This window comes from Bactrocera neohumeralis, chromosome 5 (genome assembly GCF_024586455.1).
Source record: "Bactrocera neohumeralis isolate Rockhampton chromosome 5, APGP_CSIRO_Bneo_wtdbg2-racon-allhic-juicebox.fasta_v2, whole genome shotgun sequence".
Taxonomy (NCBI): domain Eukaryota; kingdom Metazoa; phylum Arthropoda; class Insecta; order Diptera; family Tephritidae; genus Bactrocera; species Bactrocera neohumeralis.
Genome location: NC_065922.1, coordinates 10,337,216 through 10,354,646, shown reverse-complemented (window position 1 = coordinate 10,354,646; position 17,431 = coordinate 10,337,216). Strand labels below are relative to the sequence as shown.

The window sequence follows — 17,431 nt, the reverse complement described above, 5'->3', positions numbered from 1 at the left end:
GACGGACAGACAGACAGACATCCGGATTTCAACTCTACTCGTCACCCTGATCACTTTGGTATATATAACCCTATATCTGACTCTTTTAGTTTTAGTACCGTTATGTGAACAAAACTATAATACTCTCCTTAGCAACTTTGCTGCGAGAGTATAAAAATATAAAAAGTTAAGTGAGAGAAGGCTTAAATACCCAGCGTTTGCTGCGTTAATGCCAACAGCAGCAATAAAAAAGCGCTTACGCCAAATTATTGCTTCCCCATGGGTCGAAAAGTATGCAAACTGGTCAATGGAAGGTTTTATATATGAATAAAATGTATGTTGGGGATCATATGAGTGAGTAGTTTTAACGATAAAAGTATTTAATGGCAATGACCGAAAGCGCGCGCTTCTCACACTTCAGGCGCTGCTTTCCCCCACATTTAAATACCCAAAACGAAATGAGACATACACATCCGCCCATATCTGGTATATATGCAAGTATTTATTTATATAGACTACAACAATAACAACAAATTGTCATTAAATAAGATTTTATTAACAATTGACAACAGCTTAAGGCGGCAACAAGAAATCCAAATCAGCGCAACCATGGACGCTGTGCCATACAAAGGTCGCCGGAGCGTATGACTGACCAGCACTGCATTGCTTACATTCCCTATCCAAGAGCATGTATTGGCAAAGGAAAAGCAATTCATATAAATGAGTAAGCAAATATATGCTCCGTTTTATAAATAGCACACATACATCGGTATATGTACTTATATGTGTGTCTGTGCTTGTATTTATTTGTGTATGCGTGTAATCGCATTCTTAGTGCCATAAAAGCTTCGTTACAGTAATAGTTTCGCACACACACACAAACACATACATCTACGCTTGATGCGTATGCGGTCCCGCACTGCTTGCGAACATAATTTCATTTTATGAGTCACGGCGATGCTTAGCACAAATTAATTGGCCAATAAATATCAGACATTTAGCCAAGAAAATGCTGGAAAGTAAATATGTATGAGTAGTTCGATGGGCTGTTATGCAAGCGAAAGCATTCATTTATAAATGGATACAGTGTTTGAGTGTATGTCAAGTGCTTATTTGTATCTGGAATTAATTAACTAATTGAATCTGGTTTGTGATATGCAAAACTGGTGATGAGTGGACAATATTACTCCGCACTGAGGCTTTGAACTTCGAGTATCTTAAAATGTGATTTCGTGTATGCGATGTGGTATGTGAATATGTGAGCTACTTTGTTTCATTTGCGGTCTCTTTTAATATAATTTAACTTAGAATTTAGTAAATTTTAGATATTCTTAACTACGAAAATTATTAAGAATGCTTTCAGGATTTAAGAAGGATTCTTCTTTGGATTAATTTTGATTAACTCAGATTATTTTTAGATTTTTGATAGTCATTAGGTAAGTTTGAAGATAGTTTTTTGGCGTATCTAGGTTTATAAAAATTATTAGATGCTCCAGCAGTTATTGATAATCGATTTTGATATATACGAAACGTGATTAACTTAGCCTAGGCATTTGCGAAAGAAAATACTAACTTTGTTTATGTGTCATATAGTTACTTTTGGTCATACGAATATGCCTGTAGTTTGGTGCAAGTGTTGATTTACTTCTTTTAGTCAAGGAAATTGGTGGCTGAAGCATATTGGGAACTACAAAAAGTTCAGGGAGGTACTGTCCAAAGACGTGCCGTGGTTGGTATTAAGAAGTTACCATGTAGATCATCAATAGTTTGCGTGAAGACAAATGTGATTTACACTATTGAAAGCTAGCTTAATATCTCCAGTGTAAGGTATAGCTAAGAATAATCCTGTTAAAATTTGAATAACTAAGCATATTAGAGACGCTAATTTCGATATAAACGACCGTCTGCATGATCGACCCGTTTTTGAAGCGTTTGGTGACTGGCGACGAAAAGTGGGTCACTTACGATAACGTTAGGCGCAAATGCTCGTGGTGGAAAAGCGGTGAAGCGGCCCAGACGGTGGCCAAGCCTGGATTGACGGCCAGGAAGGTTCTTCTGTGTGTTTGGTGGGATTGGCAGGCAATAACCCACTATGAGCTGCTCTCCTATCGCCAAACGCTCAATTCGTACCTGTACTGCTAACAACTGGACCGCTTGAAGGCAGCACTCATGCAGAAGAGCCCATCTTTGATCAACAGAGGCCGAATTGTCTTCCATCAGGACAACTCATGCCACACACATCTTTAGTGACACCCCAGAAGCTCCGGGAGCTAGGATGGGAGGTTCTTTTGCATCCACCGTATAGTCCGGATCTCGAACCAAGTGATTACCACCTGTTTCTGTCCATGGCGAACGCGCTTGGTAGTCTGAAGTTGGCCACAAGAGAGTCCTGTGAAAATTGGCTCTCCGAGTTTTTTGCCAATAGGGAAGCGAGCTTCTATGAGAGGGGCATTATGAAGTTGGCATCTTGTTGCAAACGCGTCATCGAACAAAACGGCGCATATTTGACTTGAATCGCATTATTGTAATCAATTTTATGAATAATTGAAAATTCAATAAAAATACTGCAAGACTTTTTTGACAACCTAATATTTAGATTTTTCTATTTGTGTGAAATTTAATATAAAACAAGAAAAAACGTTAACTTTAGCTGCACCGAAGCTGATATACCCTTCACAGGTACATGTCTTTTAGTAACTATGTGTTTTGTTTATATGTAAGCTGTGTGCTATAGTAATCCGATCTGAGCAGTTTTTTTGGAGATTAGATTATTACCTTAAGCAGTAGTCCATGTCAAATTTCATGAAGATACCACATCAAATGCGAAAGTTTGCCGTACATGCCATTAATTCCGATCGTTCGGTTTGTATGGCAGCTATATGCTATAGTAAGCCGATCTGAACAATTTCTTCGGAGATTACATTGCTGCCTTAGAAAATAATCTATTCCAAATTTCGTGAATATATCTTGTCAAATGCAAAAGTTTTCCATACAAGAACTTTTTTCCGATCGTTCAATTTGTATGGCAGCTATATGCTATAGTTCACTGATCTGAACAATTTCTTCGGCGAATACATTGTTGGCCTAAAAAAATAGCCTGTGCCAACTTTTGTGAAGATACATTGCCAAATGTGAAAATTTTCCAAACAAGAACTTGATTCCGATCGTTCAGTTTGTATGGCAGCTATGTGTTCTAGTTATCCGATATCGGCAGTTCCGACAAATGAGCAGCTTCTCGAAGAGAAAATGACATTTCAAAACGATATCTTAAAAACTAAGGGACTACTGATCATTTATATATATATACTTTATAGGGTCTCCGAGGCTTCCTTCTGGGTGTTACAAACTTCGTGACAAACTTAATATACCCTGTTCAGGGTATAAAAATATATTATCCATCAATCTATGTAATAATTTCTCCCAAGATCATCCTTAATATTTCTTCATATTTTTTCTATTTTTTTTTATTAAAAAACCAAGGCAAAAGTTCAAAAGAACTGCTGTGAAAATATGTATCGGTTCGAAGTAAGGATTTATATCCGCTTGGGTATTTCAAGATATCATATTTTGAATATATATTATGACTATCGAAAATAGATACATTTGTATATATTGACCGAACATTTTAAGTTGATTCGACACAGCTTTGTTTAGATATGAGCACAATATGCTACTCTAAAGTGGACATTTTTACACTAAATGAGACTTTTTTTGCGATACCGAGAAAAATTAAATTCTCTTGTCTTCCAAACTTTATCTTTTATTTATCTATGGTATTATTAAGTTTCTTTGGTTTTTAGATTTTAAATAATTTGTAGTAAGAACTTTTATCTCACTACCAAATAGCTTTTGTCAGAGGTCATCCTGGAGATCGGCTACGAGATAAAGGGAATCCAATTCATTAAAATGACAGTACATTTTATTCTGTAAACGAAAATTGTTTTCATTTATTTATTAAATAAAGTCAAATAAATTTTTCAAAGAACATTTTTTCGACCTGCAAGTGCGTGTAACCCTTAAAGCCATGACAACAAAAAACCAACACCAATAAAAACAAAACATACAAATAAAAATTAGGAAATAAATGCACCTTCTTTCAATTCATGAAAGTTTTACGCAGAAAAAGGTAAATTTTAAACGACAAAAATTACTTTTCTTTTGAATTAATGCGAAGAAGCAAACAATTACATTAACAATAATTAAAAACGTGCAGAAATGCAAAATTCCAGCATTCAGAGTGAGTTGATAGCAAACAAAAGAGAAATAAAACTGACTGAAAAATAATAAATAAAAAAACAGTAAATTAGAAATACCTTTTTAATGAACTGAAATATATTTTATTGTTGTAATTAAAATGCGCATTGATATGCTGCTAGAATACTAGTTTTTTCCGAATGTTTACCATTTTCTTTATTTCACGAACGTAAGCTTTCTATGAGATTAATGTGCTCGCATAAAATGCTTTTATTGAAGATAAAATAAATGGCTTAAAGCCGAAAAATTCAAAGTGAATGAAAGGTTTTACATCCCAAAAATTTAAGAAAAAAAACAAAAATAAAAACAATTCATCGCATATTTATTTCATGTTTGCGTAATCTTCTGGTCTGCTTACAGCTTTTTCAGTTATTGTGCTTTGCTGGTAAGATAAGTTGGTAATCCTAGATGTGATCTTAGTTTATTCCGAATTAAAAGTGCTTTTACTTTAATATAATTTTCTTAGTCACATTTTCAAATATCTACTTTGCCATGCAGATTATTTGTAATAAAAGAAACCTTCAATTAATAAAGACATGTGTAAAGTGTGGATATCCGAATAAAAAGTTCTATAATAGTGTATCAAATGACGCATTCAGCGCTAATTGAGCCCAACCCGGTCAACATTGGTATTTGTGATATTTTATTTAACGTCAGTTTTCAAAATTGATTCACTGCATTTTTCAAATGTCTTCTTTTAAATATTTTTTATTTAATAACATTAAACTCTTTCAGACATTGTTGCCGACTTGGAATCAGTTTTTTATATTTTGATAATTCATAGTATAATATCGAAACAGTTCAGTATTTTTCTATTTGCCAAATTTTTCTATGATTTTTATACCCTGAACAGGGTATATTAAGTTTGTCACGAAGTTTGTAACATCCAGAAGGAAGCGTCGGAGACCCTATAAAGTATATATATATAAATGATCAGTAGTCCCAAATTTTGCAAACGTCACTTTCTCTTCAAGAAGCTGCTCATTTGTCGGAACGGCCGATATCGGGCCACTATAACATATAGCTGCCATATAAACTGAACGATCGGAATCAAGTTCTTGTATGAAAAACTTTCACATTTGGCAATGTATCTTCACCAAATTTGGTATAGATTATTTTCTGAGGCAATAATGTAATCTCCGAAGAAATTGGATAGATCGGTTAACTATGGCATATAGCTACCATACAAACTGAACGATCAGAATCAAGTTCTTGTATGGAAAACTTTCACATTTGCCAATGTATCTTCACCAAATTTTGTATAGATTATTTTCTAAGGCACCAATGTAATCTGTGAAGGGTATATTAGCTTCGGTGCAGCCGAAATTAACGTTTTTTTTGTTTGATGTTAATCCAGTATAGAAATTTTGTACCCAGGTAAATTCAGATTTTTGCTACATTTTCCAGGCTTTGAATTACTCGATTTTTCTGATTATTAAAAAATTCAGATGAATTCCCAAGTCACAATTAAAATTCTTGTTGAAATTTGTTTTAAGGCAGTTACGATTTGAAATGTTGAAGTCTTGTACAATATTCATAACAGCGCATATTGCACGAGTCAACAATACATGTGAGTTGAGGGGAAAACTTTGACTTACAGCTCAACGAAGCCTTAACTCAGCTAAATGGATTATTTTTCATTGCAACCGCATTCGCGGTAAATATGAAACATATCGATGAAAGCGTATAAATATATAAAATTTTCGATAAAAAATTATAGATAAATTTTAATTTATTCAAAACTCGATTTTCTGAATTATTTATTTTTTCACCAAATTCCCGATAAGTAAGAAATATATCGATAAAACTTCAATTAGTATCGATGAAATGTATGTATATATATTCTGAATTATATATTTTTTGTAAGAAATGTTCGATAAATAGGAAATATATCGACACAAATTTCGATAAGTATTGTATATCGATTTAGATACGATTAGGCATTTTTTTCGCAAGATATAGTATAAGTATTAAATAATCGATTAAATAGTCTGAACGTTTTTACTAAAAAATGCCCGTAAATTAAGAAATATATCGATACAAATTTCGTTATGTATTTTATATCGTGTTTTTATATGATTGCCAATATTTTCATCTTATGATACGAATCGATAAACGTGTATAAGAATGTATAAGTATTATAAGTATATACGAAAAGAGTATCGATAGATTTAGTACATCGATTCTCTGGACTATTTCAATTTTTCTAAAAAAATGTCCAAAAAATAATAAACATAGCGATACAAATTTCGATAAGTTTTGTATATCAACTTTCACATATTCTTATCACATAATAAATATCGATAAAAGTGTTTAAATGTACAAAACTATCGCTAAATTTAATATATCCATGTTCTGAATTATTTATTTTTTGCTTAAAAATGTCCGCAAAATAAGAAATATATCGATAAAATTTCGCTGAGCATATTTTTATTAATTGATACTTATCGATAAAACTTTATAAATATATAAAATTATCGATAAAATAATATCGACAGATTTAACAGATCGATTTTCTGAATTGTTATTTTTTTTCAAACAAAATTTCCAAGAGTTAAGAAATATATCGATTAAAATTTTCCATAATTATTGTACATCGATTTTTAAATATGAGCATGCATATTTTTAACACATGATACACATTGATCAATACTTATAAACATATAAAATTATCGATAAAAGTGAATAGTTCGATAAATAAAAAATATATCGATAAATAATATGTAACGATTTTTAAATACGATTATCAATATTTTAATCACATACTATGAAAGCCGTGCTTTACATCATTAACAACTTCAAGATATGTTCAAATATGAGTTTTCGAAATAAAAAGGTGTTTGGTGGTTTTAAGAGAGATACGAGAATATTTTGAAGTGTAGTTGACATTCTATAAAAAGTTTGAACTGTGCGAAAAAATAAAAAAAGTTATAATAAAATAAAATAAAAAAAAAAAAAAAATAAAATAAAATAAAATAAATAAAAAAAAATAAAATAAAATAAAATAAAATTAAATAAAACAAAATAAAATTAAATTAAATTAATTTAGTTAATTATTAAACGTCCGAGAAGTCTTCGATTACATATTTCATGACGAAATTGCTAACTTATGTATGTCCAAAATTTAAGCAAAAAAAATTTTATTGATATTTTATGAGAATCGATATACTTGCACTAACTTTCTTTTACAAATCGGTTAACATATATTTTTAAAATTATTTGCATCGCTTTTGAACCGGACATTTCGATTTTGTTAATTATTACTTATATGGGAACGCTGATAGAGGAGGCTTAGTCTTCTATGTACACACATACATACATACTTTTTGGTAGCTCTGCTTCATCAGTTTAGTACAAGTTGTAAACTCCGAAGTAAACTAAAGTGAAAAGTGTTTCAAGTATTTAATTGTAGTGCATTGAACAGCAATTAGAAATAATAAAAACCGCTTTAGAAAAAGTAAAAATTAAATTTAACACAACAGGTGTGCTCCATAGACAACTTGCGCTCTCTTTGATGGCCGCTGAATTGCTTTGCTATTTATTTCTCTACTTCATTACCTTTAATTACGGTGAATTAGAGGCGCAGAGCAATCGCATGAAGCGCAAACGTTTACAGAACAAATGAAGAACCCGGCGTGAGGAGAGAAACTAGTAAAAAGTACGAGCAGAAAATGTAGAAATCATTAAAACATACAAATAACAACAGCAATAGCAAGTACTCACCGCAGCGCCGACCGCTGGAAAAGTAAATAAGCAACCGGCAGCTGACAGTGCGTATGAGTGACATTTAATTAAAAACCACCTTGCAACAGCAGCAATAGTACGAAATGTGGTTAGCTAATGAAATCAGCTCAATAGTTGCGCTGCCAGCGGGGAACAGCAGGCAGCTGACACTGCAATTTTGCATGAGTTTAGTGCTGCGGCAAGCAAAACTAAATAAACAGCACGCGGCAATATTTGTGAATATATTTAAGCGTGTTTACAAGCGCTGCCGCGCTGTGTCGACCGCTGCAGTGGCGGATCAAGTAATCAGTTTGCGATTAGCGGCAATAATTGTTGGGTGATAATTACGCGCCAAGCGGGAGTGTGGCGCATAGCCATCAATGAGCAATCAATAGAGCGCGCCTCTCTAACGGCCAGCGGTGTTTTGCAGCATGGACGCCGAGGCAGCGCCGTAAAATGAGCAGGACACGGCTACATGGCATGGCCGGTAATTGATGTGGTTGCCACCACCAATTTGCAACTAATTAAAGATGTGGCAATTGCATTTTTATTATGCGCTATCAGCGCTAATAACGGTTAATTGTGTAATGAAATTGATTTCGAAAGCGCTTAGAATAATTAAGCTCGGTCAAACGGTTGGAAATAATACGGCCTATGGTTAACGTAAACAGATTTTCATTTTAATTTTATTATTGCTGTTGAAATGCAACTTTAAAATTTTTGAAATTTGATGGATTTTAGTTTTGTGTAATATTAGAGCACTACGAAATTTCTTTTAACAAGCTTGATAGACAAGTTTTTCACTATTCATTGTATGGTTGTATGGTATGCAGAAGAAAGTTTCCAACAAAATGGTGCACTGAGTGCCAAATTGCATGACAAATTTATCGCAATAAGATCTCATTTTTTTTCAATGATACCACATACAATCATTCCGAAGCTTTAGCAACGATTGGGAGTTGTTTTAAAGAGACTTAAAATATTCCATAGTAGTCAATACACAAGTTCGTTACACCCTTTGGGCTGTCTAGCACTTTAAATTACTTAAAGGACACATTTCGTGTGGACGTCTAAAAAGCAGATTATTTGTGGGATTTTCAATGGAATATGACATCAAATTTTCTGAAAACTAAGGCCTCCTTTTTGAAAAATTTACCCTTAATTGACTCAGTAAATGTAATAGAACTACTAATTAAGGCGGCCACCTACCCTTATATTTATAATTAATTTACTGAATTAGCTAATTATCTACACTAGAGCTAATTGAGTCAATAAAGGGTTAATGGGAGAGCTAATTGTGTAGACCGGACTTAATTGAGTCAATTAAGGAGGTTAAATGTTAAATGTGTTAAAGGTGAATGTGAGGGTGGTAGAACTACTAAATAAGGGGTCACATTTACAATTAATTAAGTCAATTAGAAAATTACACTACACTAGAGCTAATTGAGTTAATTAAAGGCAAAGAGTCAGAGCTTTATTAAATTAACAAACCTATTAGATATTATTGTTTGAGTACTTAGAATATGACCAGCTTCCTTATAAACCTCCGGTCTTTATTTTAGCATTTAACCTTCTCAGAAATAAACCTACAACGTATTTTATACTTATGTCTATTATCTTGAGCAACAATCTCCGTAGCACTAAGATAACAAAATTGAACAGCGCCTACTCACTCTCTGTGTAATTAAATTAATTTTGGTAGCCTTTGCCCTTATGTGGCTATTATCCAGTAGACCACAAAACTCTTAAGAAAATAACTAATTGCCAATTATTTCTATTCCAACATTTGTGGTTACGCCAAATGCCTTTTCTGATTGCGGTTTTTCACTGACGCGGCAAGAAATTCTGCAAAGATTTGTTTAGAAATAGCATGAAGGTTACTAAATCAGTGGTTTATTGCTGCGGGCATATCTAACTTTTCTAGTTCGAAAACTAAAATCTTTACTGAATTGAGTTCATTGTCTTTCAAGCGGCCTCAGCCCTAAGTGACCCTCATTGAAACTTCATTTTGGCCGCTTTTTCTACGCTACTTAACATAAAAAGGCCGCCGCCTCACTCACTTCAAATAACGCTGTATCGTTTTTATAATTAGAAGAATTTACGGAGTGTTGAAAATCAAACACATCGGGACCTTGTGTGCAATTATGCTGTTGGCAATGCGAAAAAAGAAAAGAAAGGCTCTTAGAAAGTAAACCAATGCAAATTTACAGCCGAAAATTAAACAAAAAAATTCAAAACTAACTGAACACATACATATGTATGTACACATATATAATTGAGCTAGGGCATTCAATTTCTCGCCGCACGAAGCCTTGACTGAGTGCCCGCCAACTGTTGGCTTTTGCTGCGCATTTTCCTGCTTGTTTAGCTATTTTTTAAATTTCCTTTTCTGCTTTATTCTTCTATTCTCTTCACTTAAATATTTCCACTTGCCGGCTATGCGCATTTCATAGTCCTTTTTCCTTTCTGTCCACGCTGCGCCTTTGCGCTTTGCTTTCACATTTCACATTTCCGCTTTTCTAATTCCCTTTAATGCCCTCGCATTGTGGTTGGCATTTTATGGCCCTGCTTTGGACTGAAGCATGCGTGCGTCGCCAGCCAAGTTAGTCGCTAAGGCTTCCAGCGACATGGTCAGTTGAGGAAATTTTTTTATTAGATTATATTTCACCACTAAAAGCGAATGTGAGCATAAGCGGGGAGTTGGTGAAGTTGAGAGGCGAGTCTAGAATATTATTTTAGCTTTTGTAGTTGTCACATTCATTGTGGGTCATTTGCGCCCGCCTCAAGCGTATGTGCTGTACATAGCAATGTCTGCGTAATTATGTACGTGCATGTAGTTCTTAGTGGAAATGTCATCACTAAGCAGAGTCATTTTTGGACGAGCTTGTTGGCTCAAATGTTTTGATTCACACACTCAACAGTTTGGTTGGCAGTTTGCTTTTTGGCATTAGACGTCTAATAAGTTTATTTCGAGTACACTGTGAGAAAAATTACTAATGACTGCTTTACTTTTCACTTTTTGGGGTGTGCGACTTTACTAAAAAAATTTTAATTTTGCGCCTGGATGTAGGCAACAATTTTTTGTTTTTTCTTTTGGATGTCTAATAAGTTTATTACTAGTACACTGGCAGAAAATTTATTAATGACTGCTTTACTTTTCACTTTTTGAGGTGTGCGACTCTACTAAAAAATTTGAATTTTGCGCCTTAATGTGGGCAACATTTTTTTTTCTTTTTTTTAGATGTCAAACAAGTGACACTGCGAGAAAAATTACTAATGTCTGTTTTCAAACTCACTCTTTGGGGTGTGCCACTTTGCTAAAAAATTAATTTTGCGCCTGGATGTAGGCAACAATTTTTAGCTTATTTTTAGACGTCTAACAAGTTTATTTTGAGTACACTGTGAGAAAAATTACTAATGACTGTTTTCAAATTCACTCTTTGGGGTGTGCCACTTTGCTAAAAAATTTAATTTTGCGCCTGGATGTAGGCAACATTTTTTTATTTTTACTTTTAGACGTCTGACAAGTTTATTACTAGTACACTGGAAGAAAATTTATTAAAGATTGCTTTACTTTTCACTTTTTGAGGTGTGCGACTTTGCTAAAAAATTTAATTTTGCGCTTGGATGTAGGCAACATTTTTTATTTTATTTTTAATTTTGCTGCTACTTCAGAACATTTTCAAAACACTCATTGTGCTGTAACTTAAGTTAGAAAGTGTATTGTATTCCATAAAATCATAGCCAGAGTAGACTGTAGACTTCAACAAATTAAGTCGTTGCTCACACATCTAAATATTGCATGTAATCATATCACTCCCATTAATCTCAAACCCAATGTGTTGCAAGAATTAAGTACTTTTTAAAGCGACTGACCAACGCCTCTTAATTTCTAAAAATAACAAAAAAGCATAAGCATTCATATCATTCTCTTGTCCATTAACTTGTTCTCAATTTGTTTTCTGTTGTGGTCATGTCTCCTTAACTAGCAAGTGGTTGCTGAAGAGCAAAGCAAAGAAACTTACTTGGCGAGTAATGAACGTAAGAAAATAAGAATTAGTTAAGCACTTCAGCAATTTTGCCCCACTTTGAGAAATGTCTACGACAAACAACCATACAACCGCATCCAATGAATTTCGCAAGAGTTTTAATTAAAGTTTATTATCAACTTTTTTGCCAACCAACTTTCTTGTGTTGGCATCAATCTGCTGGGCGCGTGAAGTACTTGAAATGCTTGCCACTTGCAATGTGAGTGTGTTTCCGACTATATGTATATGTATATGTGTATGACTGTGCATCTGTAGTGTTATTAAAGTAAATCGAGAGATTTGTAGAGGGAGAACTTTGTGACGGAATGTTGAGAAGAGCAGCAAGTGAGAACGATGAGAAAACAGACATTTTTAGTGGAAAAACATATTCTTTGAGAAATATTTCAGAAAAATACAAGCATATGAAAGTAGTTTTCTTAAACATTTAGGTGTTAAAAAATTTTAAAATATTTTAATGTCTACATCTGGGATGAAGTTGTCACAAATAAATCTTCTTATTTCGAATATTAAACATAAAATAAGGCCAAGAGTAGGAGGAAGTAGCCTGTTCATCCGGCAAGACAAACGCAACACCTCAATTTATGTATCGTATAAATGAGTCGGATTTCATAAAAGCATTGTACGATCTAGATATGATGATAAAACTTTATTTGAAGAGCTCTCATAGACGTGGTATCCCTGTAAGGATAGGTCACCGTAGGTAACGCTAGGTTATTTTAGGTTAGATTAGCCGTTTCCTCAATGTCTGGATAGCTTGCTTCTGTTAGTTAAGTTTTGGTTATCTTAACCGCTTCTTCTTTCGGCAAAAAACCTTTTTTTTAACCAGTACTTAACTGAGAGATTGCTGCTAGCCAGACACTGGATAAACAGTCCTTGATATGCACAGCCCTTTGTGAAGCCAAACCAAGCTAGGTTCTTCGATGTCAAAAAGACTCCTGTCCTGAACATCATCATTTCCTTCCAAACAGCATCTATTAATATATTCAATGTCTTTGGATGAATTACAATTCAACAGTGTCCACTCAGAACTTTCACAACCAAGAGATGGTCCTTGCTGAGCTCGAAGAGATCCCTAGATGTATACCGATTTACCCTGATTCGAAGGGACCTAGCGGCCGCACAGCTGCTGGTAGTTTAACAATGCTTGCTGATTTGTTCTAAGGCCCAAAGGTCCGGTAGTGAGCCATAGGAAGCCAAAGAAGCTAATACCCGTACCCGACTGAGTTGATTATTGAAGCGCACATCAGCCTTACAGTTTCTTGCAATACCGCTGTAGCCAAGCACTCAAACCAGTTCAATCAAAATATAACTCGCTGCTAGATATGTACATGGATATAGACATCCTCGCACTAGTTTTGAGCGCGCTGTCAACGGATTCAAAGTTAGTGCCATGGGAGCGGATAGTCAGCACTTTGAAAGAAGCTGCGCTCCGGTGGAATGGATCTATTGGTACTTCTATGGCAGCCACTTTCATTTGAAAAACGCTGCAGTGGTCAGGAAGCCTTAAACTGCAGCTGATGAAAAGTTCCCGACAGTGTACTCCTCCACGAACTCTCCTCGCAACCTCTGAATCATTCATTAAAAAACTCATCGCCTCTCTCTTCCATGCCTCTTTAGAAGATAAGTTAACAGAGACGCGACATCCAGTGCTGGATTCAGCGACCTGGTAATCCAAGTATTTTAGCATGACAACCAAGTGTGTGAGGATTTCAAAGTGCCCAGGCTGGCAGTAAGCTAAGTACCCAATTTCTCTGAATTTGAGTGAAGCTTTCGTGGCCATACATTTTGCGACTATGTCCACCGCTACTATAAGCAGCAGTATCATACTTGATGTGGTTTATAACGCACCATAAATACTGATGCGAGTATTTTTTTCGCAAGTGTAGTTTTTTCCAGCGCCTTCCACCAAATTATAGACTTAAGTATGGTTCCAAAGCGTTAAAGAACCATCCCTCTGTTAGTGGATGCGCCTCCTGTATTTTACAGTTTCTAGTGAATAAATTCAGTTCGGTCTTGCTAGTATGTATAGTGAGGCTGATTTCAGTAGCCCACTTACTTGCGATAAGAAGCCAAATCTTGATATACAGGGCTCGGCCGAAACCTTTGAAGAAGCTAAAGTCATCTGGGTGTCTTTTGCCTTGAGAATTTTAGAAAACAGGTTTTTAGGTACCTTTTGAGTGTGTGAAAAAAGCCTTGAACACATAGATGGCGCTACCTTAAACGGGCACGTGTATTAATTTGAGAGCTGTCGGATAATTAGTTTGTAAAAGAATTTTATTTTGAGTGAAGCTAAAGAGGATTTTCGGGAGTTCATAAAATCTTGCTTTTTGAAGGGATAAAAAATATAGTTGAAGCAAAACCTTACATTGATGATGATTTTTCAGGCAATTCCCATGAAAATCGGGTATTAGTCTACTAAGTTTAGACGTGTTGAAATGATCACCGAAGAAGTGAACGCAGTAGACGCCCAAGAGAGATTGTTATCGACGAAAAAATCAAAACATATTATAAAAAAATAGTTTGAGATAACCGAATGACCGAAGTGAAGTTGTTCGAGAGAGCAGGCACTCTAAGGAATGCATCTCATATCATTCTAGAATATTTGTGTATGAAAAAGCTCTGTGCAAAGTATGCGCCGCATCATCTATATTTTGCGATGATACTTGAAATAATTTTTATTGATTATTTAAAAAAAGGAAGGACCATCAATAGCGACTATTACAAAGCGTTATTGACCCGTTTGAAGGACGAAATCGCTGAAACGCGGCCGCATTTGAAAGAAAAAAGTGCTGTTTTAACAAGACAATGTACTGTGTCACAACTCAGTGAATGCAGTGTTGGCAATAAGCCATGATTTCGGCTTCGAATTGCTTCCCGATCAACGCTATTCTTCAAATCTGTCCCTATCGACTATTTCTCAGATCTCAAAAGAATGCACGTTGGAAAAAATTTTAGTGGAATGAAGATGTGATCGCTTAAGCTGAGACCTATTTTGAAGCAGAGAACAAATCGTGCTGAAAAAATGGTATCGGGTAATCAGGGTATCATCCTTGAAGGGAACCATGTTGTATAAAAAAATAATGAATTTTGCCAAAAAATGTGTTTTACTACGGTAAGCCAAAACATTTTACTTGTTATATCGTATCCAAACATGAAAAACGTTTTAATTTTCACACTATGTGTGTCCCCTAAACAATAAGTAGTCGAAAGAAGCCGCTTTAAGTATAATGATTTCATATGTGTATGTATATATGCCTGCAAATTTTCAACTGTACTGAAAACATGGCCTACATTTGAGCGCACATTTAACCTATTAAAGTCGCACACCTTTATGAAAAAAAAATATTTCATACGGTGATATGAAACATTTTTCCATTAAAAATTGTTTTCTTTTTTCTAAGCACTAACTGTTGTTTTATTAATTATTTTTCACTTACCATTTTCGTATTTTCAGCATTAATTGAAGACCAAAACTACGAAATTTCTCATATTAACACTTAGACTCTCTGGAATTGCGGTAAGTAATTGAGAGACATTTTTGTTTTTTATTATGTACAGTTATGCTGCGCAAACATAGATCATCATTAGGCGCAAATAAGCGAAGTGCTGTGCCGAATAAGCTTTAATGAAAGCGATTTGCATATTTTTCGGCGCCAAAGCGGCGGCGTCGCTGCGGCGAACAACAAGTTTTAATGGAAGCAACGCACATAAGACATTTACATACACAAATGCATAGATACAGACATGCATATATACGTACATATAGCCATACATACATATACTCATACATATACACATACATACACACATACACATACATCCATGCTGACAAGGCCATAATTTAATGAGTTCGTCGGCTTCCATGGCCAGTTTTGGACAAAAACAAGCAGCAAATGGAAATGTCTTCGCAATTCCTATAATTGTTGTTGTTGCTTTTATTTTTTCGCTATAATGCACTCACATGAACATAAACTCAACTTAAATAAATAATTTAATTCATTTTGTAACGGAATTGCACTGTAAGTGCTGCGTCAACATTAAAGTGCAACAACGCCGTTAGCTGGGCGTCAGGGGTGTGGCTGAGCGCAGGCGGCAGCAGCAATAAAGACGAGTCGAGGCGTTGCATTTGCTAGCGTAATGCAATAATCTTGGCTCCAGACGTTAATGCAGACGTAAATATGTGAGCCCATAAACACACATACGCACACATGCACGTATACAAAGACACAGAAACACACACACAGCTGCCTTGTCGCATTACGCATTTTATGGCCGCCTACATTTCGCTCTGCCCTTCCATCAGCAGCGCGGCATATTAGCGTCTCATTGCAGTAGCGTCTTGGCGACACTCGCACGCGCCAATAACTTCTAATGTTTGTATGTATGTGTGTTTGTGTGTATGTGGCACTGAATTACTTGCGTCTGCGGCCTGTGTGTGCGCGTGTAAGTGTTTGTGTTGCGTAAAACCGCATAATGCTGTGCCAGCAAACCATTAAAGCGCCAGCAAAACACAAACAAGCGAATGCGTATATGTGTGTGTGCGGCGCTAACCAATGTTGTTGATTACGTATACGCACTGTTGCACTCTATTGCATACTTTATGCATGTCGCTGCATTAACGGCTCCAACATTGTTATTGTTAGCGTGTGTGCGTGTAATATTTACGCTCTCGTCTGCGCTACTTTGCTTCTATGCCAATAACTGTTTATGTATGCATGAGTTGTTGCTGGCGTGTTGCCGTAAGCCATGACAATTGACAGCGGCCACAATTGGGTGACACGCCGCATACTCAACGCTTGCTTGCAGCATTAGTTTGCGGCAGCTTTTGAAGTGTTGTTGTTTAATAGAAGTGGTGCAGAGTGTAAACATTATGTATGTATATGAAGCTGTGTACATACATATACATACATATGTATGTACATTATGTATGTATGTACATATGTATATTGATTGGATTTGGTATTTACAACAAATCGGAAGATAAACATTTAGATGGTCATTCAAAAAATTTTAATCAGAAATATTTACGTGTGCTACCGTATGATAAATAATTTCAAAAATCTTACAGTTGAATTTTTTTTGATAGAGTTGCCATCTGTTTAAATTTTTATTATTATAATTTATTAAATCATTTAATATAGTTACTAAATTAGGGATATTTAACTAAAGTTATTGATTAAGAATATAAAAAATTTTATAACAGGGTTGCCAGATATTTGAAAATAGAAATAAACTCCTACATTTTTTTAATATAAACTAGGTAATATAATGTAGTTACGACAGTATGGATATTTAACTAAAGTGTATTGGTGAAAATTATAAAAATATTATAACAGGGTTGCCAGATGTTGGAAAATTCAAAATTGCTAAGTTTTTTTCAGTAATTTTTTACAATTTGGCAATGCAACGTAGTGAGCTAAAATATT

General features: G+C 34.8%; 1 protein-coding gene across 1 annotated transcript in view; it reads left to right on the top strand.

Annotated features, from left to right (window-relative positions):
• Nucleotides 1-17,431, top strand: part of LOC126759050 (inactive dipeptidyl peptidase 10) — a 380,650-nt gene that overhangs the window by 17,536 nt on the left and 345,683 nt on the right. Inside the window, exon 2 of the mRNA XM_050473624.1 lies at nt 15,460-15,522. The gene's annotated coding sequence lies outside the window, so the exon portion shown is untranslated. The remainder of the gene's footprint in view (nt 1-15,459; nt 15,523-17,431) is intronic.